Raw genomic sequence first — 25,542 nt, forward strand, 5'->3', positions numbered from 1 at the left:
CAAACTGGTCTTTATTTATTTATTTATTTATTTATTTATTTATTTATTTATTTTTAATGAACTTCACATCAACACCAAACAAAAAATCTATCTGGAAAAATTTGAACAATTGAAATTATAATCACTATTATAATGAAGACTATGTATTTTTGTGGTTTGTAGACTTTTTTTTTTTTTCTTTATACAGAATTGTTGTCATTTGTGTGTGTTACTGTATATGTAAATCAAAAACCTTTTGTTGATTGAAACTGTCATGTTAAGGATTTTGTTGATGTTCAGGCTCAATGTACGACTCTCACTTTGCACCGTTTTTCTTTTCTTTTTCGTTTTTTTCTCGGTTTTGACTTTTAGAACAGCGATTCAATTCTCGCCAGCACGGAAGGAATCTGGGCTGGAGTGCATGGTCGAGAGGCTCCAAATAGATGGAGTCGGGCTCGCCTTGACACGCAGTTCTGAATTAGCCCTCTTGAGAGAGTTTCGACTCTTATCCACTCTGGAGTTTCCATCAGTGAGAGGCGTGGAGTAAATTTGTGAATACACGGCTTGGTGCTGTACATTGGGCTTAAACCAGGTAGCCTACCGCCACTGGCTGAACCACTATTGCGACAAATAGAGGTGACTGTCACACTGTCAAAAAGTCATTAGAGTTGCATGTGTCATGATTGTCCAAACAGCTGCAGATTTTTACTGTTTATCCTGCAATCTATCTATTTAGCCACACGTGATTCATCACAAAGGGAAATGTTTTTAAAGTCAACGAATTTGAAGTTCGATCAGCATTACTGAAGAGTCTCGATCAGAGGTGTCCAAACTACGGCCCGGGGGCCATTTGCGGCCCGCCGTCTATTTTTCAGTGGCCCGCGACATATGCTAAAAATGGCATTTGACTCAATTCAAATAAAATAAACAAAACAAAAATGTTTGTAGATGGTCAAAGTAAGAAGGGAGGGTATCGAAAAACAGGTTCCATTAAAGGTTATTTTAGTTAACTAATACTAAAATCAAAAAACAATATTGTTACCGAAATAAAATAAAAACAAAAATGCTTTTTAAAAAACTAAAACTAACTGAAACTACATTTTATGTTTACAAAACGAATTAAAACTCTAATTATAGCAAACATGTCCTTCGTTTTAGTTTTTGGTCATTAATTTAATTTGGGGATGATTTTTAGTGGATTTAATTTGATATAAACCGGGAAAATGACGTTTGAAAGTATGTCACACAGAAGTGACGTCATCTAGCAGCAGCCAATAGAAAAGCACCTTCAGATGACATCGCACCCATGAAACTAACAAAGTAAACTAAAACTAAGCATTTTTTAAATGACTAAACTAATAAAAACTAACAGAACCACCCTGAAAACTAATAAAAACGAACTAAAATGAAAAATTACCCTCCTGCCATATTACAAATAAATTGGTTTATATACTGTAACATTTTTCGAAATATGCAAAAGCACAAATAAATAATTTGTACAATTTTTAGGACTAAACACAATTCCTCTTCATAACATTATGTGGCCCTTGCGTTGTCCTGATTTCCTGTATGTTGCCCTCAAATGAAAAAGTTTGGACACCCCCTGGGTCTAGATACAATTCAAATGTTGGATTTTATAAAGATAAGCAGATGGTGCCATTTAAAAATGCGTTGTGTGCTACAGAGTTCAGACATTGATTCTTTACAACGGTCTGTTTGCAAAGGCTGTCATCACCAGTTGAACATACAAAGTCAGCATCTTGTGTTGTGCGGTGAGCTCTACGGCAGCATTGGAAATGTTGCAGTTAAGCCATTTTCAAAACCAGAATGCAATATTTCATGTTTGACTTGCTGTGATGTCTCCGAGCCTCTGAGCTCATCCATCTTGTTTAGCTCAGTGTGTAGCCCCAGCTTGCTATCCCCGCCTTTGTGTTGGCTCCTTCCACTACCTGCAACAAAAAAATGATCCCAAGCGCACTGATCAGCTCCACTGGCATCCCCCTTGTAGTGAAGGTGTGAGGCGATTCGATCTGCTGTGGATTTTTTTAGGAGATTATGGTAGTTGTAGGATGAGAACGTGTTTGTGGACCGCTTGGGAATGAAATCTCATCCTGGGTATTTGTATGAACTTTCTAGCTTAAGTATTTCCCTCAAGCGCAGGCAAACCTTGTATTTTTGCAGCTCTCAGATTTTTGTTGGTCCGTCATATATTTGTTACGCTCCTTTAAATTGATATTTGAAGGCATAGTTATTGATACTGCTACATTTGGATATTGTGTTTCACAAAATAACACGGAATTGTGGGTGATGTTTTTCTAGAGGTGTTAAATGTTGCCACGTCGTGTTTGTATCTAATTGTTTTTTTAGAGTGACATGCCTTGTTTGTAGTTTACAGTGTGTGTGACTAGCTGAATAATGAACATTAACATTCACTCGCAGCCATTTTCACGGAAGCAATCCTGTTCGCTCCCGGCTGTTTTACTGGATTTTGACTGATTTTGAAAGGCCCACAGAATAATGTGCTCTATTGTTATAAAAGCATGGAATCTATCAAAAGAAAGATTAAAGTCTCTTCTTTCATCAGGAAAAAAAAGTGTGTTTCAATCTGTTTCTGTTTTGCAGCAATTAGCATTAGAAGAGAGCTAAGTTTCATCAGTTTTCACAAATCTATTTAAAATTTGCTCTGCTGCCACCTGCTGGCCGTTTGTGTAATAATTATCATTTCTGTAACCGTTGAGAGGCTGCATCAAAGCCTTATGCATGCTCTAGCATAAAAAACCCAAAAAACCAAAAACAAAAAAACGTATAAATACGTCTTTGGGGCACTTAAAACAATAAAAAAAAACGTATTTACACGTTATTGGGAGCAAATGAGTTAAGTTCAGTTTTTTTTGTGATGAGGGGACATACATTGCATTACAATCTGTCTCTGTGGGGGGAAAAAAAATATTTGAACAAAATATACATTTGAACAAAAAGTGTCAGGTCCAAAATTATTCATATCTTTCTCCTAAAAAATTATCAGAAACGCCTTTATTGGCAAATAAAACGCATCATATAGTTGCTGATCAGCTTTTTTGCATGGCTCGGTTGATATTTTTGCCCATTCATCTTTAAGCAATGAGCTCTTCTTGTCATCAACGTTAAAATTTTCGTACACAAACCATTTCTTAACCACTATTGCTGTATGTTTTGGGATTTTGTCATGCTAAAATGTCCACATACTCAAAAGTTTGCCAGGGGTATGAATAATTTCAGGCTTGTTTTTTAAATTTGCTTGGTCAGGTGTTTTTTTTTGTTTGTTTTTTTGTTTTGTTTTTGTTGTTGTTGTTTTTTACCACAAATCCAATGTGGCAACCCTACTTTATGACTTCACTCAAAATAAATAAATAAATAAATAAATAAATAAATAAATAAAAATTGGGACCTGCATAAAGACGGGACAAGCCAACAGGGCTGGTAAAAATTTATGTAATAATCTTGTGTGCTGCTTCCGACAGTAATATGGTAAAAAAAAAAAAAAACTACATGATTAATTTTGCACACTGGCTTTCGTGCTTGCAAATCAAGTGTCTTTCTTCCGGAACACTGCATTCATAGTATTTTATTTTTCTCCTATTGGAAGCTTTGCTGGCAATTGACCAATGAGACGTTTGGTCAGACAAGACAATAACCTCCAAATGAGCAATGTAGCGTATGATTGTGATGCATGGTCCCCCCCCCCAATCGAGATGGATGATGAAAGGCATCCAAGTGGACCATCCTCAACCCAAAAGAAATCCCAATAGTTTTGGTATGAAGGATGGAGTATGTCACAGTCACCCTGATGAGAATGTAATGAACCAAGAGAACAAAAATACTTTTTTAGCTTTCGTTTGTCATTCTGCAGAAACTAAACATGCTATCCTTGAATTATAATGTGTTTAAGAATAAAACACAAGCAGGGGTATGATGGCATTGTAGTTATTTTTGTTCAATTGTAAATCAATCCTCACAAAGTGAGAGCATTTGGTGACAGTGAGTGGCTGTTATACAAGACAACCTCTATTATCCTTTCCGCTGAACCTTCTCACGGAGATGAACACGCGTCTTGTTGTCGTGCACCTCGGCTCGTTGAATCAGGCACCAAACAAAAGTGCACCACCTGTGTCTGTTTGAAGGCTTGTTAGCTAATAAGCCTCTCAGCTACAGAGCGTAAACACAGAATGCAAATGTTGCTTTTATCTTGTACAATGTTTCATTGTTTTTCCAAAGACCCATGAGCAGCACAGAACGAATCCGTAATGTCAATCACAGGCTGTGGTGTGGGTATACTGTCAGTTTTTACATTTTTTTTTTTTTAGTGTAGTCCCAAAAAAAAAATGCCCTCTTGCTCACAATAATAAATTATCTTGACTTGTTAAGAACACTTTGGGAACAAAAGCAACCTGGAAATAATGTCAAATGTATTGATCATGATAATATAATATAAAACAAATTCCAATATGTAGTCAACAATGAATAAAAATAGTGAAAAACACTATTGCTTTGTAGGGATATAAAGATATCCAAACATCACAATACGATATCACAATATGAAGGTCACAAGCAAATTAGTTTCCCCTTCATCTTACAATTAGCATAGATTTTAAACATAGAAGGACAAAACATCCCTAATGAAAATTCAATTGCACTAATAAAATAGCCACTAGAGGGTGCTAGAACTGCACAAATGGAAATCAACTTGAATTTTTTTAACAGATATGTTCCTTTTAAATATTGTGAACATGATGACGACGATATTGTGGCAGTTTTAATATCACGATATTGCCCTTATCGTCATCCCTATTGTTTTGCGCTGAATCTTAAACTATCTGTCCCCATTCTTGTGTTTTAATTTGTATTTTAAAATAAAATGCCAGCCCATAGCTACTATAAAACTTAACTAGGGCATGTAGTTAGTGTGTAATCGGCAGCGTCCACTCCGGGAATCGAACCCACGTCGCGATCAAGTATCCCGTATATACGAGGGCGAATCAGTTCACCTGAGCTAAATTTCTAAGTCACCTTTGTGGCTCGTGGGAGCATTTGAAGGATCGTTTTCCTCGACATGACCCGCCCTACTCTGCCTCCGATTGGCTCATCAGTCCTCGTGCCAAAAGTTAGCCAATCAAATCAGTGTATGCAGGGGATACCAGCCAATTAGAAATACAGGATGAAGATGGCAAATATGATTAAATTATTTTCTGATTTAAAAGGAGTGGTGATCTTATTTAAATCTCGTTACCTTCCACATACACCTGCGATTGGCTAGCAACCAATCCAGAGTTTACTGTATACCATCTTTCCCATTAAGTCTACTGCAATAGGCTCTAGCTGACCCGCGACCCTAACGGTGTCAAGACGTAGAGAAAACGGGTGGATCTAACCACAAAACTGAGAATGTCGATTGGACCCCGGCGAGTAGACTGGGGGTATCTCAAAACAACACATCCTGACATTTACAATGCTGGACTTATAGATGCAATTAAGAGACGTATTACCATACCACTTGAGTTCAGGTCTAATTAGTCTCTCTTTCATCCAAGTAATAGGGTATAAGGAGCGAACACTTCTTATCTTTCCCAAGCTTGTTTCGGAGGATGTGGAAGGAAACCAATCAATATCATATACGGTAAACGTGATCGGACAGGCAGGCGATAGATAGCTTGATACTTTTCTGTATGTTGCTGTGAACAGGTACAGAAAAATATGGTCAGGAATTTAATACTAAGATTGATCCAATGACCTCCAGATGGAAACGTCTGTTTTTGCTAGCGTGCTAGCCCTCATTCTCTCTAGAATATTTAAAGAATAAATATGTAGCCTACAGGAAACAATTATTTACCTACATGACATTGTTGTCCTTTGTAATGGATTTGAATTTTCACGCTAATCTTTTAACTCATTCACTCCCAACCATTTTCACTTAAGTGTTTGCCTGGATTTTGACTGATTTTTCAAGGCCCGCGAAGTATTATGTTCTATTGCTATAAAAATATGGAACATAACCAAAAGAGAGATTAGAGTCTCGGGTGTTTATCAGGGAAAAAAAAGTATTTCCCTATCTGTTTCCACTGTGCAGCAATTAGCAATAGAACATAGCTAAGTTTCATCGTTTTTCCACAATTCTGCTTAGAACTGTGGGGAAATCAGCTTGTTTTAACATGGCCTGTTTGATCTCTTATACTCTGCTTCCACTCAACCATTTTCTGCAGTAGAGGGACTGCGTCAAAGCCTTCTCTATGCTCTGGCATAAAAACAACAACAACAACAACAACAACAAAACGTATAAATACGTCTTTGGGACACTTAAAACATTTAAAATATGACGTATTTATTCGTTTTTGGGAGCTAATGAGTTAAGGTGGAGTAGAGCATGAGCTAAGTCAAGCCATGTGCAGACGTGTCACATAACTTTGACATAAAACTCCATAAGTGTTTTTTTTTTTTATGCACATACAGAAGTGGATTTTTACTTCTGTTAATCGCAAAGTATTTTAGCTAGAGAGCTGCTGCTTCGTAAACCTAGACAAAACTTCTTTAAGGAGGACATTTATTTTTTTTAAAACGAATCATACTCTAGGGTAACGGTCCCAATTCGTTAAGTTGTTGATAATTTCACTTCCCTTTTTGTAGTAACGGATGACATAACAGGCACCTATTGGCTTCTGGGAATTTCTCCTGTGGTAGGCGCAGGGCTTCTCAGAATAGCTGCGTAGTGCCGGCTTTCTATCTATCAATTATTAATGCGTCAATGTTCTTTTGGAGACCCTCTCACATGAGGGATGTGCTGTCTCAGTATTATGGTTATTATCTGCTTTTTGACTCATGGAAGTGTTTTTGTATTCAGGGTAGTCGTCTCCCAGAATTGTGTGAGGGAGACCCAGGACCATGTGATCATCGACAATCCGATAAAGATGGGACGGGATGATGATAAATTAAAGATGTTAAATCCAGTCAATGGCTCCAGCTCATAACTCTTGAGCTTTTCTGGCTTCTAATGTTTTACAGCTCGTATTATTTTTAACTGTGTAGGCTGCATGCTAGCTGTAAGATGTCAAATTGCTGTAAGGTTACGCATTAGGTGAATGTAGAGCACATATTACAGTATGGTAAAGACAAAAAAAATGATGAATGAGGTTGAGCAATTATTCAATCGTAATACAAATTTTCAGTCATAAGAGTGCAGTATATGGAGTAATGCAAGAACTATCACTATATCAATTGAAATCGGACTTTGTTTGACCAACTTTGACGCTTTAAAAGTTGGATTATCACACCCAAACTATTCAATTGAAAAAAAAAAAATCCACTTGCATGTACACAGTTCCATCGATCAAATATTATAGCCGGCGGACTTATGGCAGACCTTAACAACATTCAATTCACAAGAGAAGAAGACTGAGCTGGAGGTAGGCAGGGGGCGTGTTTGGGCCGACAAGGTAATAAATTCATGCGCCATAAGCTTAAAGCCGATGTTTTAAAGTAGAAGGGAGGGAAATATTTCTGGCGGAACATCAATAAAAATAATAAACTGTGAGATGACAACATTTGGCAACATTTTAAACATCGAACCTGCAATTCTCTGTTCACATTTGAAAGAAGGAAAATAATATCTATACTCAGTTAATCAATGATTAAGGAAATGTGTCTGTTTGTTTAATTAAACTTTAGTTCATCAAGGGGGGGCGGCACGGTGGTTAGCACGTCCGCCTCGCAGTTCTGAGGACACGGGTTCGAGTCCAGGCTCCGGCCTTCCTGGGTGGAGTTTGCATGCTCTCTCCGGGTACTCCGGTCTCCTCCCACATTCCAAAGACATGCATGGCAGGTTAATTGTCCCTTGGTGTGCTTGTGTGTGTGGATGGTTGTTCGCCCTGCGATTGGCTGGCAACCAGTTCAGGGTGTACCCCGCCTACTGCCCAGCTGAGATAGGCTCCAGCACCCCCCCTTGTGAGGAATAAGCGGTCAAAAAAAATGGATGGATGGATAGATAGTTCATCAACTTAGCATTCCCCATACAAACATTTACCGTATTTTCACGACTATAAGGCGCACCGCATTATAAGGCAACTTCAATGAATGACATATTTTAAAACTTTTTCCATTTATAAGGCGCACCACATTATAAGGGGCACCACATTATAAGACGCACCTTCAATAAATGACATATTTAACTTTTTCCATATATACGGCGCTACACTAGAGCCTGGGGTTACGTTATGCATCCATTAGATGGTGCTGCGTTAAAGGGAACGTCAACAAAACAGTCAGCTAGGTCAGTCAAACTTTATTAATAGATTACAAACCAGCTTTCTGACAACTCCATTCACTCCCAAAATGAATAAACAGCTGTTTTATTATTTTCTCTGAGGTAAAGTATTAGTATTAGCTAGCGATGGCTAAATGGTGTGAAAGTAGCGGAATCATACCGAGCATTGGAAAACTGTATTTTGGCGAAAAAGTGCAACTAATACTGGGATGTCACATAAATGTGCACAATTGAAGAGCTGATTTGTGTGCATGTAAACAAACCTGGTGGCATCAAAGCAACCAACTCGACCACCACTTATGGCAAGATGTAATTTCTCGACAAACTACACACTTAAGTTGTCCAGAACCTTTCGATTTTTGTGACCCTACTCTTCAGGTTTCTATTTCAATTTTTCCAGCCTCGAAACATTTGAACAAATATAACAATTACAGTATACTGTAGGCATTTATTATAGAGCTTCGGGAAGCACAGCAGGGAAGCACAGCTCTCCTGTAGCCTTTTCCTCTAGATGAAAACACTACTTGGCTACCGCTGCTGTTGCCTTGGAAACCTGGTCACTCGCACTCCTTTACCCACACTCTTCCCCACTCGCTTCATTAAGTGCATTGCTACTGGCAATTAGAATGAAACCAGCGGCAGGCCTGGCTGTCTTGAAACGCAGTCTCCAATTAAATACTTTCAAATCGCAATGTTCCTTCAAGCTACATCTGCTCTCTATATAATAAACCACGCACCTGGGAGCTATGTTTCTAAGAGCTTGCACAGTGTTTGCTATATTGATGAATTACCTCAAAATCCATGCTTTCTTTTATTTATTTATTTTTTTTTAGCTTGTTTTAACATTGTGAATACCACAGAAAGGTGTCTTGCCTTGTTTCCGCGATGCTTTTTCAAGGCTGCACTGCAAACATAAAAAGGTAAAGCTATGCTCCCAACATACCTACAATATTTCACAGAAAGGAAGGTTGATCAAGTCCAATATGTGTTCTTATATATTAAATAGCGTATCAAAACAAACAAAATGATTTGTCATCGTAAAACTAAATATTAATAAATCAGGATCACACAATTACCATATTTTTTTCGTTGCACTTTTTTTCATAGGTTGGCCGTTCCAGCGTCTTATACTCAGGTGTGACTTGGATATATTAAAATTACAACTTGGGACTGGCACCAAAAATCTTCGTTCCCTAGGTGGATTTCGAAATACGCTGGGCGTGCACAGCTTCACTCCGATCGTTCGGAAACACAGAGCGTTGTTGAATTATGCCGTACGGTTATTCAGAGGGCCCCAGAAAACGGAGGACCGGAACCCGGTGCATCAGGAAGTACAAGGAAAGGAAACAGTTCCAGAACGAGCTGCTTTATAATATAGACTGCATTCGGAAATTAATGGGTGGGGAGCGCTATGCCGCTCTGAACATACACAAGTGGTGTCGGGTCGTTAGAGTAAATTTCAGCAAACTATAACTATGCTAAAATTCTTCTGTTTAGTTAAAAAACAAAACAAACAAACAAAAAAAGCTTAACTTGAATTCTGCATCACATTTTGGCCAAAGTTTTTGTTTGGTTTGTAATCCGTGTTGCGGTGTAAGGAAACCAAATATTAGTCGTCATGATTACCATACTCCTGTTATAGAAAAAGTACGGTAGTTATGGCAATAATTTATCCCACCAAAAGGTTTAGTAAGTTACCAGGATTCTACTTTTCACCACAATGTGATGCAGGATTCTAGATAAAGTAATCCAGATTAAAAAAGAAAACCTTTACGTAGTTCTAAGCGGAAGTTTGACCATCCCCGTTTGCAACCGGGTGTTTTCGTGAATTCTCTCTGCCGACCTGACACCACTCAGTGTGTGTGTTTTCGGAAGCAATCAGCAGCTCATGCTTGAACTGTTTCCTTTCGTTGTACTGCCTGATGCACTGGGGTGCGGTACACCTTTTTTTGGGGTACTCTAGTCTGTACCCAGCAACACATTCGAACAATGCTCGGAGTTTCCGAATATTCAACGTGAAGCAGTTCACGCTCAAAGTGTATTTCCGAATGCACAGACGATGAGGGAGAGTATTTTGGGGGCGACGATACAGTTCTTGATCTCATTTTTGAAAAAAATTGATTTCTCCTGAAAAACAATAAAAATAAATAAACAATAAAGTGATATGTTTTTTCCTTATTAATGATGCATTGCTTGACTGATAGGTGTTTTTACATTAATTACCAAGTGGCAATATGGTGAAGAAGTGAATGACATTGCTTTATAAGTGCACTTGAGATCCGCACTAGATATATTTCATGTATAGCCGCGACACAGGAGGTTTAATGGCTTATCCTGTAATGAGACCGTTCATGGGTTGATCCTGCACTGGAATTGTTGCGTCCTTGAGCATGACGCTAAGCACCTAACCACCACTCAAGCCTTTGCCACCAGTGTATCGATGCAATCGAAAAATGCGAAATCAAAGTAATTCTTTTACCATTACCTTTCAGCTTTGCTTGCTCATATCGGAAAAAAAATCTACTTTGTGAGAGCTGATACAGTCTTCCCCGAATCACCTACAGTATCTAGCTGTACATCATAACACAAAAAAATCATGTTTATTTGGTTGTTATTCGACTATAAACCCTTGCAGCATTGTGCAGGATACAGTAATATAAAAATAATGGCTGCCACTTATGGTGACTCTATAAACATCTTAGAAATTAATTCCCAAGTCAATATCCTCACTTCAATAAATCACTGTCCCAATGGAGCTAGTGGCTGAATACTACTCAACATTAAGTCAAATGAAGCACAAGAACAATCTGATGAAGCGTCTGTGGCGACACGCCGGCTCTTGGTAAGATTGGCGTCATGATTTGTTTTACTTGTAAGAGACAAGAATGGCTGAGGTTAATAAGGAAAGGATCACTTGAATCTGTGGAAATGTACACAAGGAAGCGTTGGTTTTCATTTTTAATGCCACTTGTTTTAAAACGAGTGTAAAATAAGTGCAAAAATAACTGTAATATTTACGTTAATGGATGGATGTTTAATAAACAGGCTAACAGAAATGAGTTAAAATGCTGCAATGTCTATGCCAGGCCAGTAGTTGGCGATGTTATGCCAGCGAAACTAACAAGGTTGTTGGAATAGAAGTAGAGGAAGTGGCATGCTTTGCAAAACGGTGTTCCGTTCACTCAGCATCATCTTTTTTTTTTCTTTTTTCTTTTTTATTGAGATAAAATTAGCCCATCCATCATGACTAATGGCAAGTAATGATAGTGGCAGTTGTAAAAAACCAGCAAGCAATGTCAATCTCAAAGAGACTGTCCAGACAATGACATTGTCTGGCAAATAATGGGAAGAAAAACTGTCCGTGTTCAAAAGACGGCAGTCGGGAATATATACAATGTGACCGGTTGGTACGTTTATTCCTTTTTCATCCGTCAAGAAATGTGCTAATATGCAGCAAGCGCCGACACAAAAGCAGAGAAATTCAGGAACTTAATACGTGAATGGCAAAATCACTTAAGAACAAGTTAGACTTGGAGCGTACATGTTTATTGTCTATGCATAGAATAGTGCTAGTGCCGCATATTAGCTAGTGACGCATATTAGCATAAAATGTTGACTACTTTACAATGTAGCACTAATTGCGTGTTAGTGACAAAGTAAAAGCTACAATCTACCTTTTAAAAAAGTGAGGAAAAACAACTGCCATTGGTACCTCCTCCACAATAATAACTTTGATGTCATAATATAGTACGCAAATAATCTACTTGCACAATTTGGTACAATCTTAATCTAAAAGATGTAGTTTGCTACTATCGTAACTTAGAAGACAAAAACTCTGAATATTTACTTAATTTTGTTATTCTTTATGCTAAGTTTTGTTTATTCACAAACAAAAGTTTTCCAAGTCCAACCCCAGATTTGTGTGCTTCCTTTTGGAATTGAAATCTATTTTCAAAGTTGTAAAATTTATCAACAATAAGAAAAGCAGTAAACTGTCAAATCTGTTGGAAGTTTTTCTCTTATGATGCTTCGTTTGTGTAATATCCAATGATGGTTGACCTGTGTTCATGTCAATGTTTATTTTTTATTTTACTATCTTTAAACTGTATAACGATTTTCGTATCTTTTATGTATGTAAGACGTATTCTTAAATGTAAAGCTGTGTTGAACTGTGTTAATAAAAGCATTTCCAAAAAAAAAAAAAAAAATAAAAAAAAAAAACTTGCACAATTTGGATTTATTTGAACATTGGCAGAAGTATTTTTAATACACTGACAGGAAATCCTAACCCATCAACACTGGAATCATTGAAAAGAAGAATGGGACGTCCGGTGTCTTTGACTAATGACATAATCAGCTGACGCGGCTCCCCGTTGTATTTATTGCTTAATTTTCCTTTTATACAAGGCTTCCGAACACCCCAAATCTGCATCTCATTAAATATATTAAACAACTTGTCTTTCCCTTTGACACGAGCCATGTCTCATCCGCTGGTAGCAGCACACCTTCCCCAAAGTGCGCCGCGCTGACGTTCCATTGGCGCCGAGGAGTTAATGCAGCTCAGGTGTTGTATTAAAGATTGCCCCCAGCTGGTTGTGGCATGCTTGGCAAGGCAAGGCCAGAAAGTAGTGGGCTGCCAAGGCGAGAGTGGGCTGTCTGAGTAGGTGAGCGGTGCTTGGAATGCTATTAGTCTTGCTTTTAAATGGAGAAGCACTTACATGCCGCGGCGCTCGCAGGAAAATAACTGAAAAATGAAAGGGAATTTTAATCCAAAATGTGAAATAAAATGGATGAAGAATTCAACTGTTGGATGTTTGGTTGAAAATACCAAAATACTGCTTTCTTCTTCAAATACTTCCTTTGCTTAAAAGACTGCAAATACTCATTAAAGTTTGATGTTAATCATCTCCAGATTCAAATGTATGAGAGAACCAGATTGAATTAAATCAGCCACCAACTACATGACCCCTACTTAGCGACTGGACAAATGTTCAGTGCAGCCTTAAATGATACATTTAATGCTTTTCATTTGCATTTCTTAACCTTACAAACATGGCATTTAAGCAATAATCTAATGAGGCGGCACTTACGGTCTATTAAGGCATTCAGAAGTTCCCTAATATCAATTCTGCATACAGATATGTTAAAATGTTTCAACTGCATTTTTTTTTCTTTGCCAATTATAATCAGCGTAGCGCTGCTGTGCATTTGCAAGTTAACAGCTCTCGACTATTTTAATATGCAGTATGTGACCATGGAAGTCTTTTACTTATTGTTTATTCATGCATATACAGTACATGATTGTACCTGTTGGCGTTTTAATCTTGTTCTGTTGGTCGATAATGGTTGCTCCGTGCTAGCTGACTATTTACCTTTTTTTTTTTAAGTACATGGAGTACTTTAATCAAATATGCAGTTAACTTTTTTTTTTTTTTTTTTAGTTATTTTATGCAAATACATCTCAATGTATTATGTGGGTTCAAATGACAGAATACAGAACTTTTATAAACCCGTGAAAATGTTATGTTAATTCTCTGTGCTTTTATAAACAAGCAATGGATTTTTTTATTTTATTTTATTTTATTTTATTTTATTTTATTTTATTTTATTTTATTTTATTTTATTTTATTTTATTTTATTTTATTTTATTTTATTTTATTTTATTTTTGACCGCACTGAAATTGCCTCATGGCCCTGAACACTCCTTCACGTATGCGGACAAAACCCGATAGGAAGTGCTGCAGGGAGTGAAGATGTGGGACACTTTATGTAACCAGCAGCCTCCTCGGCTGCCCTCGAGAAATTTCAAATCGATCATTGCACTCACACAAGGTGGCACTTGGGTGGGGATGGGTGCAGCACCATTCAGTTGAGAGACAGGTCAATAAGCAGCTATTGTGAGAAGCTAGTTGTTTTTTCAACTGAGAGGAAAAAAAAAAAAAAAAAAAGAACCCTTAACAACATTTCAGATACGGAACACGGTGCACAGAAAACATGTAGGAAAGGAGTATAAATGATTGATAAAAGCGGTCAATACTATAATATTTGGTCTATTTAACACACTGGAATAGCTGCACAAACAAACAAAACAAAATGCATCTGAACTTTTTTTTCACACTTGCCACACTGGGTTATATTTGTTGCCCGTTGTATATTAGCATTAGCTGAGGATAATGGCACTGATGCTGTATTGAACGTGACAAATAAACAGCTCGAATCCATCTTGGATAAGTGTTAGCTATCTGAGATCCAAATACGTTATACAACTACAAGAGAAAGTTTAAAAATGTCAAACTTGGGGAAAAAAAAACACAAACAAAAATACTGTTTGGACAACAAAAATGTGTTGAGTTTTTGACATGCTGAGGATAAGGTAAGAGTACTTAAGAAGAATAAACTTGAATAGCGATCTGAATGCTTCAATGTGTGCAGATTTCATTTAAAAATATGAATAGTTAATGCTTAAACATGGAGCTCATTGGGAAAAAATAAAGAGTAAACACAAATTTGGTGAGTATTAATGAAAGACTTAGAATAAAACGGGTTGAAAATGCAGGGGTTAAAGCTAGTGGCAAAAGTTGCGGCTATAGCACTTTAGCATCATTCCATTTTTAGCTACTTCATGCTGTGTCCGCTACTGTGATGATGGGGACAATGCAGAAGTCAAATTTGATGTATGTGTATGTACATGACAAATAATGATTTTTCTTCTTCTTAAATATAAACACATTTATTTGATAAGATTTGTAGAAGCATGACTGCATGAAATTGTTTTCATAGCAATTTGTCATATCCATTTTTTTTTTTTTTTCATTTTTATGTTTTTGGGACGTCTGCATTCAGTTTCATCCGGAAAATATAAAAATGTGTAAAAAAAAAAAAATGACAAAAATGGACAGCAGTGTTTTTTAGTGTTGTTCCGATACTTTTTTTTGCCCCCGTTACCGATTCCGATACCCAGCTTTGCAGTATCGGCCGATACCGATACCATACCGATACTTGAGTTTTTTTTCCCTCAACATGAAAAAGCTGTCCTGCCATTGGTTCAGAGCATTCAAGGGCCAATAGGATATCTTAGATCGACATGCAGTGAGCATGTCACATATCAGTGAATGTCGTGCAGGAGCAAGACACAAGATGCTGCATCCAAAATCCTATATTTGCATCGGAAATAATGGTATCGGCATACTTGTGAGTAGGCACCGATACCGAGACCACTGTTTTAATGTCGTATCGGCACCTCTGCCGATACCAGTATCGGAACAACACTAGTGTTTTTCCACATAGCAGAGACAATATGCATTATTACATGCTCCAAGAATGTTGTGTGCTTAAAAATACTGAAAAAAAAACAATAAAATAATATATATATATATATATATATATATATATATATATATATATATATATATATATATATATATATATATATATTTTTTTTTTTTTTGTCCTAATAATTGGTGGAATTTGATTTGATATTATTGTCTCCCCAATAGTGTTGCAGCCATGCACAAAATTCAACCTAACTTCATTCACATAAATATGCGGTATTAAAAAAAATAAATACATAAAATATTAAAAAAAAAAAATAGTGAACACAACCTTCTGCATATGTGAGGTTTGTGAACTATACACGCTTCAACTGACATAGAACAAGTAAACATGTCAAGAGCTATTCATTAAGAAATGAGGTGCATCTGCAAGTGAAACAGCATAACAACCTGGAAATCTCACAGCAAATAAAATGTTAACGCAGTGTAGAGTACTATAATGACCTCGGGCATTTACAGGCTACTGTTGGATTATTTGCTTCGTTATGATAGTCTACCCGCCTCTGATTTGTAATTAAATGTTAAAACAAATTGCCGTTGATGGATTTCTATACAAGTCTACAGGAACCTCAGCCACTTGTAACTGCGGGGTTACATCGTTGCTCCTACTGTGGGGTAATTAAAGTACTGTACCCGTGGCACTGTAAAGGGGTTTTCGTGATATCGGCCAAAGAAAGTAGCTTCGACACTTCCAAGTGCTTGCACGTCTTAAAGTGAAGTGCAAGCTTGTTAGGGGGACTTTTTCAGTGGCGTATTAGTTTTCTCTCCTTTAAACCTGGTAATAGTTCGCTAAGCACAGAGTTCATAGCCAAAACAGCTGAACTAATCACCTGCCTTACACAATCTGTCAACCTTTCATGGAAGCCTCCAGGTGACAGAATAATTGGTTGTGCTTTGCTTTCTTCTTGTAAGGAATTCCTCTTTTGTTTTATGTTTCTCCCTCTCTGAGGATATTTTGGTTTTGGTGACAGTGGAGTCTGTCTTGTGCATAAAAGAAAACTCCCAGTGCCATTTTGAAGGCCGTAAAACTTTGCTGAACGCTGCACTGAACGGAGCCAACTGCCAGCACATCTCAATAATTGATTGGCTAATTAGCGCTGGTCCCTGCGTATTGCACCCGTGGGACCATTCGTGTAGTTTTTAATAATCTCATAACTGTTTAAACAAGGTTGATTCTGCACATAATTCACCGATGGTTTTTGACAGTCTTTTGAAACTTACTCGAATGTTTAACATCAAACTGTGCAGATTATATTGTTGGGAATTGGCCCAAAGGCTGTGGACTTTAAAGCCTTTGAACATTTTTCAAACATTTATCTATTTACCATCTCTGAGGTGCACTTTCTGTGGGAATAATATCAGTATTACATACAGAAGTGCTTAATATTCATTAACTTTCAGATGCAATTACATAACATAGACATTCATGTGTGAACGAGGCAGCAGGTCTGTATTCAGTTCATTACACTTTTCTCATTTGTTACTTTGAGTTGTGTTGAATGTCTTACCCCCCCCCCCCCCCCCCACTGTTGTTTTACCAAGAAGCCAAGCTGAGTGTTTGCAGCATTTTAGTCCAAAGGAAGGAGGAAATATTACATTTATGAGATCTACAAAAGCATTCCAGAATAATACTCGCATAAACTGTGGTTTGATTGGAAATGATTTGTCCTGACGGCAAACCTAATTTGTTTTGGCAGCCAATGTAGCAATGGCGAAGCGTGGGTTGAGTCAAACATTTGTGCCCTCTAATCGGATATACTTCCATATATTTACATAACATTTCGGTTGTCTGCACGTTGGTTTTTCAGGTGTATGCGACATGGTGTATTGAAATGGAGATGGGAAGGATAGCGCACTAAATCAGACCTGAATGTTAAAAATGCTGAATCGACATTCTTGCGTAACTTCAGAATCAGTACTTCGGGAAAGTGGATATATCAGTTTGCCCCCTGTGTAAGGACTTTAAGTGGCTTTGCACTGTAATTCCAAGGAATTTCTAATTTGAAAACATCCATCGATTTTCCAAACTGGTTGTCTGTATTAAAGTCATGTGTAACGAGAGCCTATCCCATCGGATTTGGGTAAGAGACATGGTATAGCATGATTACCAGTCATTTGCGGGGTACACTTTGAAAACAATTTTCTCATGATGTAAACTTAAAAGTAAGTTTGCAGTTTAAAAAAAAAAAAAATCTCTGTCATCTTTGTCAAAACACTGTGCGGTATATTCACTAAGAATGCACTGCGTCCGGTAATAGCGCGAAATATTCAGAAACACAGACAGCTTGGAGCAAACTTGCACCTGATTTACCAAACATGGCAATGGACTTGAGATGACATTATCAGAAAGCGAGGTTGGACCGAGAGTAAGCGTTTATAGCGCCATTAAGCTGTACAGAGCAGAGAGGACGACAATGACGTCATTCATTCATAAAGTACAAATTATTGGTGCGATCGGTTTTTAGAAATATATTTTCAGAGGTTGGCGTGGGCATACAGTATGCATGAGGCAGGTAAAAATTATCGTAAAATGCCTCCCCGCCATTGCCGATCAGCCCGGGTTGCATTATGTGTCCTAAACCAACATGGAAAAGTCCCCCTCTCTCTCTCTCTCTCTCTCTCTCTCTCTCCTCTCTGCGTGATCATGTTGTGCCGCAAATGGCATGCACTGCTGTCATGATCCCGGGATCGAGGTTGCGGCATGTTTATACATGTTTTCCATAAACTTTATTTACGTCACGCAAACTACATGTCGCTATTTGCACTGGCGTTAGTAAATTAGACGCTCAATGAGTCTCATTTGCATTGGGGTGGGCATATTTTGCGTCAAATGACTGCAAATTACCTAATTTACATGCGTGCAAATAACACCGCGCGCACCGTGGCGCAATCTGGTTGGCAGAGCACTTAGTGACGGATTTCCCCATCTGCGCGTTTAGTGAATTAGGCGCTCCCGGATTGCTCCATTTTTACTGGTCAGAGCCGTGCAAAGGCGACGCAAACCTTTAGTGAATATGCCCCTCAGTATATAATTGACAGTAGTTAAGAAGTATTTGGGGAAAAACAATCATCCATCTCTTCATTTTTTTTTTTTAACCACGCTTCCATCATAACTTTGTCACCGCTATTTTAGGACCAACAGACAAAGGTGGGCATTCCATCCGTACTGATGGGCTGTCCGTCTTTCATCAATAAAACGGGGTGGTCGGTCCGACTTAATGTGACAATGGGGATGTCTTAAAGTCACCTAATATCTGGTGGTTGGATGTTTTGTTGTGTTCACGAGTGATGGTGTTCAATATTTAGGTTTTAACTTATGCAATTAATTTTGCCAGAAAAGTAATCTAAACTGTACATGTGGTGTGTTTTTTTATTGTTCATTTAGTGTGTGTCTAAGTGTCTACCCTTTTTCAAACAGCACATTTCCCAGGTGTATTTCTTTCACAAAACCATCTGCTGTGTGGTGTTAATCATGCGTTGCTTTAAAGATGAATGCTCATATTGTTTTTATAATTTCTAGAGAAGAAAAACTGTTTCGCTGGAATTTTCACACTATTAGTGAACCTTTTAGCAGCCCTTCATTATTCAGACACGCACACCTTTTGTGGTTATCACCATGAAGACCTTCCTATGGAATAACACAGTCTAACCTTTAGAAAGAACTGACCCTCCCCTCCAGGGACAGTCAGTGTAGACAGCAAATTCACAGCAAGCAAGTCTTTTAAGTCAGCCAAAAGGGCACAAGATTGTTGCATACAACTCGCATATGTCAAATCCTTGGAGCGTTTCCTGCTCATCGCTTGATAATTGGTCGTCCAGCTACTCTCTATTGATCGCCAATTTAGGTGCACCTCCTTGGGTGAGGCAGTTATTTTTGGATGAAGTTGTAGCTTGGGTTTTCCACCCGTGTGGGCAGCTGTTTACTTCTGGTCCCCTGACCAAGACGCATTTCTGAGGTTGCAGTCAGTAGTTCATGGCGGGTTTCAAGGAGATTGTGAAAGATTTGGGGGGCGGATGCAGACAGTCCTCAGATGATATTATGGACTGGGTCTATAAGCTAGAGGCGGGCAACCATCTTCCAATTATCCTTTAGTCTAGTCCCGTAAGGGGTGGCCATAGTACATCATCCTTTTCTGTTTAAGACTATCTTCTGCATCCTCCTCTCAAACACCAACTGCAGCTTCAATCATCAGTCTGAAATCTTCCTCTGCCTCTGTTTCTTGGCAGCTTCATTCTGTTCACCTGTCAGCATGTCCATTATTGTGGGAATGCTGAAAGCATTCCCACAATAATTCAAGTAATAATCCTAAAATTCAAGCCTCCCGGGGTATATATCGTCTGATTCCACATTATTTACAGTATTTGCACAATTTAACTTGTAACATCGACTTCCCCATTCATTTTCAATGGGACGGATATTGCACTTTTTCTAAGTATCACTTTCCACGTCCACTTCCATACATATAACTTATCATCATTACCAGGTGTCTTACACTGCTCGGTGGCACAGTTGGTAAAGTGCATTGTCCAGTAACCAGGAGGTCATAATTTCACAATTTATATCTCAATATACTTCATAAGCATTCCACATTCAGCTTTCAGCATTCCCACGCAATTTCTCCAGAAATTGCACATAGTCTAGTTGTTGTAAAGAGTAAGGAAGGGGCTTACAGGTGAACCCTGATGCAGTTCCACCTGCACCAAACTCCCCTATCACACCTACTGCACAACTCACCAATATTCTGCTACCCTCATATATGTCCTAACAGACTTTTCTACCACTCCAGATTTTCTCATGCAGTACCACAGTCCCTCTCTGTGTACCATAGCATATAGGCTTTCTCTTGATCTCCAAAGACACAATGCAGCTCCTTCTGGCATTCTCTGGACTTCTCCATCAACACCCTCAAGGCAAATACTGCATCTGTGGTTCTCTTCCAAAGTTATACCATTGCAGTAGTTTTTATTTTTTATATATGAAATACATGGTGGAATTTTCAGCAGCTATGCCAGATCAATATAATAGTCTGGAAAATAAATTGTTTTTGGTTTCTTTTTATTCGAAACTTCAAATTGAAGTCTTACAGAGTAGTCTACAAGGTAGTGGTCTGTGACAGTGTGCAGACAAATATCATGCAAAGATTCTTATGCAGACAGGAATATAGGAGGTTACTATTTACAGGAACATAGCAATCCTAAAAGAAAGAGGTACTTTACTACTGCATTACTTTACATAATATATTAATTCTTAGAAATGATGTAGAAGATGTGACCCAATTGTCTGTCAATCATTTGCATTCACGGTTTAGCTCAGTCTGCCGGCACGCTGTCACTCTGATAGTTTTCTTGGCTGGATTACTCTGGTTATCAACAATAATTAAAAATAAGGATTCTGAAAGCCCTAAATATATGTTCTGGTGATTTCCTATGTGGACAGCTGCACTAGTGGGCCTGGAAAACTACCACCAAAGTCAATGTTCTCACTGGGTTGTCAGGAAAGTTGATTACACCTCTCATATTTTTAATTGATCATACTATGTTTAAAAAAAAAGAAAATGCAACATGACATTTCATGTTTGGCAATTTTTCCACAAGATTTATTGAACATTAGTTGGACGTGCTACAGAATAATTCTGTATGAAAATGTTAAAATATCCAATTGTCCACCAGACACGATGTGCGTACTAGTTTTAAAGTGTTTTGTGCACGTGTAAGCCCTCAAAAAAAGTGTTATTCCTATAACCTAGTGTGAGGAGGAAAATCTTACATATAACGAGAAGCCAGTGAAGTTGCTGTCGAGCTGGTGTGATGTGACTTGTGTGAGGTGGATCTTTGCGAGAATGCGGGTGGCAGAGTTTTGGACCAGTTGCATTTTATGGATGGATTTATTCAGTGGGGCCACTGAGAAGTGAGTTGCAGTAATCAAGATGGGATGTGACTAGTGTATGAATAAGAGTGCCAGGGTTGTTATGGAAGAAGGATGGACAGAAACGCGGTAGATGTGGAGGTGAAAAAAAAAAAAAAGACAGACCGAGTGATAGAGTAAATGTGTGACTGAAATTAGAGAGTGATATTGAGGATGGCATCCGGACTCTTAACCTGTAAGTTGGGGGGGTTGGGGAGGAGGAGTTGTTGATCTATGCTAAACAGAGAGAGGGCAGTTTTGGTGCAATTGAGAAGAATTTTGTTGTTTTTACCGTTAAATCTGATAAAGTTAATGGCATGGCATTATTGGATTTTCTTATAAATTCAGTTGGAGAAGTGGGTGGCTGGATGGAGGCGGTAGCAGGATGTAAATCAGGGGTCGTCGACTTTTTTGAAACTGACATCCCGAGTTCTAATTACAGAGTTACATTCCTAATTGTATATTATCATATTGTTATATGTGATGAGAATTGTCATATTGTTCTCACAATAATAATCAATAACATTTAAACAGGGTAGATGAGTGGTTTGCACGTCCGCCTCCCAGTACTGAGGACTCGTGTTCGAGTCCAGGCTCCGGCCTTCCTGGGTGGAGTTTGCATGTTCTCCCCGTCCCTGCGTGGGTTTTCTCCGGGTTCTCCGGCTCCTGTCAATTCTCCCTAGTAGGTTGTTTGTCTCTGTGTGCCCTGCGATTGGCTGGCGACCATTTTAGGGTGTACCCCGCCTAATGCCCGAAGCCAGCTGGGATAGGCTCCAGCACCCTCCGCGACCCTTGTGAGGAGCAAGCGGTTCAGAAAATGGATGGATGGACGGATGGACGAATGGAATTTCATCATTATATTACATGTGGTCCGCAACCTGTGTCCTGCAGATACATGATGGGATGATGTAGATTAAGAAAGGAACGGGACCAAGGACGGTGCCTTGGGGGACACCGAAGGAAAGGTGACTCATTTTAAATGAATACATTTAAAACGGTCAGAGTGAGAGGTGGTGAAGCAGTGAATCAGTCATTTCAGACTAAAATTTTGTCACTTGAGTAATTGTTGGAAAGGTGAGCATGGATATGGAAATGAGCGGGACTTTGGAGATACGATTGTTGGGTTGTTGAAGTTGTTGTGGTCAGCATCAGGTGAGGTGTGTGTGAGATGTACGCTAATTATAGATGGAGATTGACGATTTATGTGTTAAAATATGTCATGGCACAACGTTAAATCCTTATCAATTCGTATTTTTCATACTTTCGAAACGTTTGCATAGTGACTGTTAACATTTCAACAACTGTTATTTACTATTGGACCATTTCTTTACCTTTTGTTGAGGGCAAACCGTTCTAAAAGTCAACCCCAATTCCAAATAAATCGTTCCAAAAATCCAGGCAAACTGTTTAGAAGGCTCAGTAAAAATGTCTTTCGTTTGATAAGTTTACAAGTTCAAAAAAATCTTAGATTCTCTCCTTGAATGAACGTGTTCAATGCTGTGCTTCTTATTTTGTTTATTCTTGCAATTCCAAGACAATTCTTTTGAACATATTTGTGAATCAGACACTTACGCAGTCCAACATTCAAATTTAACTCGGAGCACATTTGCGCCTCAGGGAAGCCCGTCGCGATAAATCGTCTGCCGAAACACTTATCTCTGCGAGTGTACAGCACAATTCTTTGGTGCCAAATTGTCCAATTTGTATTGACATTTCCCTTTAGTGTGCTTCTACTCACATTTGGTCGCAAGTGATGTCGGAGAGTGCCCCTGATTTTACCAAATGTGCCCGGGAAGGACAATATCTCGTGGCCAATAAAGTTGTCACTTTACAGTGTTGGTCTGGGACCAAATGACAGCACTCTGTGTAATGAAAATTAAATTGACAGGAAACTAATTTGCTAGCGAAACAGACTATAAGATCTAATCACTTATTCTATGAAATGCCACCCATTGTGATTGAGAAGATACACTATCTACTCTTGCTCCTTGTGTTTCATTCAGTTATAATGAAAATTCTCATACAGTTGAGTGATCTCACACTTTTTTTTTTCCTTCACCCAATTAGAATCTACTACCTCTTTGCTTCACTTGTTAAAGGTCTCTGAGTGTCTTTCTTCTCCTCTTGTCATCATTTAAAGGTCTGAATCACACCCGTTTTCTAATGCAGCCCGTTAAATACCATATGATTTCCATACTTTTTTTTGTTGAACAAACTACAAATCTATTTCTTTTGATAAAATATTAAATCTGCATAGTACGATCACACCGCCACATTGAGAAATACAATAAATGCTTTCTCATTGGCTTAACATGTGGAATGCAATTTTGTTTTTAATATAGGCCAAGTTATTTTCGCTGCAGTTCATCACTGTTTAGTTCAATACATACAATGTCTATATATCGATTTCAGGGATGTTAGCATTATTATTGCAAGTGTCATTTACAACTCGGGCTGTCAAAGTTAAAGCGTTAATAAATGAATTAATCACAGAAAAATGTCGCATTAATCACGTATTAATGCAGATTAATCGCACTTTTTTTTGACCGCACTTGAGACTTGAACGTAACCGCGGATGGTTACATTGAAGGCTGCGCAGGTCAGTGATGAGGTCAATGCACGGCATTTCCTACGCCAGTTGTTCCAAAATGAGCGGGTGACTCCGGTTGGTGTGCTCGGTGGTAAATTTCACTTTAAAAAAAAACACCCCGACGGGACTTTAGATAAAACAAAAGTCATTTGCGTTTAATTAATAATTGCTGAATTGCACCCAATTGATATGATGCTGTTACGTTTTGAGCAATACACGCGTGCATGCAATTGTGCACATGCATTTAATCAATGTTTGAAAATGACATTCAGATAATAAAATGCATTAATGTCAAAATATTACGGTATTTTGTATTTATTTTATATTACGCGAATACGCAAGTAATTTAGCTGATTAATCATGATTGATCAAAATTAAAAAGTGTGATTAATCAGATTAAAAAATGTAATCGTTTGACAGCACTATTTACAACCCAAATAATATTTGAGTTTGGGAATTTCAGATCATATTTACAAAGATGATAATTGTAAAAGTAATATGACCTGTCATCATTATGATGCAGTTGTGTTCCTGACAATCTCAAGACAAACTACAATAATAAACTTGTAGCTTAATGCTTCTCTGGTGTTAGTGGAAACTCGTCATGATTATCTATTTGATGGCTGAATTTTTTTTTCTTTCAATTGTTTATTGTTACATGTCTACAAAGTGCGCCTAATGTAGTATCTAGTATGTCATTTCTTGTATTTGCTTATATTCGCGTTGAATTGCTCAATGCAGGCCAAGACGATGGCCGAGCAGCCCGCGAGCCAGCTGAAATCCTGATAAGAACAAAGAGCATCCACTGCAGACTTAATTTCCCAGAAGGCTTTGCAGATTTCACAGCAATGTGCGAGCTTTTATCATTTGGTGGAAGCGGCAAAACCACAGGGTCAACAGTGATGTCACTAAAAAAAAAAGGACTAGCCTAACTACAACAAAGAGTCTCTCATCGTAAACTAAGTTAAAGGAAGGAGACAAAGCATCAACGGCAGTGACTCAGTGAACTGAATCAGTTTAATGAGTGAGTCAGAGTATCATGAGTCAATAAAGTTAATCAAGTTTACCAGCAGTCAAAGTAATTGATATCGATATAGTGTTGCTGCAAAAAGTAACTTGGGTAGATTACAAGGTACATTCAGCAGATACCTGCTGAAGTTTATTTCATTTAATTCCATAAGTTCATTTATTGCTAAATGTGTTGCCATAGTTACCTTAAAATGTAACTTAGTTACCTTACCAATTGCTTTAAAATTTAACTAAGTTAAATTACTGAAAAAGTAACTTAGATTACAAGTTACTTTACTAGTCAGATTCAACAGATACCGACAACCCTGCTTAACATAAAAATGAAACCCGTTTTTTTTACTGTGACATTTATGAACATTTATTTTTCTTAAAATAAAATAAAGACAACCTTTTTGACAAATAATTATTATATCAGGCA

General features: G+C 38.0%; 1 long non-coding RNA gene across 2 annotated transcripts in view; it reads right to left on the minus strand.

Annotated features, from left to right (window-relative positions):
• Positions 1-1,808: 1,808 nt before the first annotated feature.
• LOC144006078 (uncharacterized) overlaps positions 1,809-25,542 on the minus strand; it is a 37,116-nt gene continuing 13,382 nt past the window's right edge. Inside the window, exon 5 of one of the 2 annotated variants that reach the window (XR_013279739.1) lies at positions 1,809-1,928. This is a non-coding gene — a long non-coding RNA (uncharacterized LOC144006078). Of the gene's footprint in view, positions 1,929-12,933; positions 13,014-25,542 lie in introns of those variants that run through there. The other variant, XR_013279738.1, reaches the window with a different exon arrangement.

Source organism: Festucalex cinctus, chromosome 18, assembly GCF_051991245.1.
Source record: "Festucalex cinctus isolate MCC-2025b chromosome 18, RoL_Fcin_1.0, whole genome shotgun sequence".
Taxonomy (NCBI): domain Eukaryota; kingdom Metazoa; phylum Chordata; class Actinopteri; order Syngnathiformes; family Syngnathidae; genus Festucalex; species Festucalex cinctus.